Below are 206 nucleotides of genomic sequence, written 5' to 3' on the forward strand. Positions count from 1 at the left end.
CGGAGTTGATGATCACTGAGTTTGTGAGACTCATCTCCTTTTATCTTCCTTTTGAGATAAGTGATCAGTGCAAGCGTGCTGTCTAGCATATCTTGATTCACTGAGGCGTAGGTAGTGGCATCTATTAGACTTCACTTCGGGTGGCTTCACTACATAGGATCGTGTCATATAAAACTGTTAGACTCCTAAAATTGTTATTAGTTATC

Source organism: Theobroma umbraticum, unplaced genomic scaffold (assembly GCF_002168275.2).
Source record: "Theobroma umbraticum cultivar Fairchild unplaced genomic scaffold, ASM216827v3 scaffold_7.0, whole genome shotgun sequence".
In the NCBI taxonomy this organism is placed as follows: Eukaryota; Viridiplantae; Streptophyta; class Magnoliopsida; order Malvales; family Malvaceae; genus Theobroma; species Theobroma umbraticum.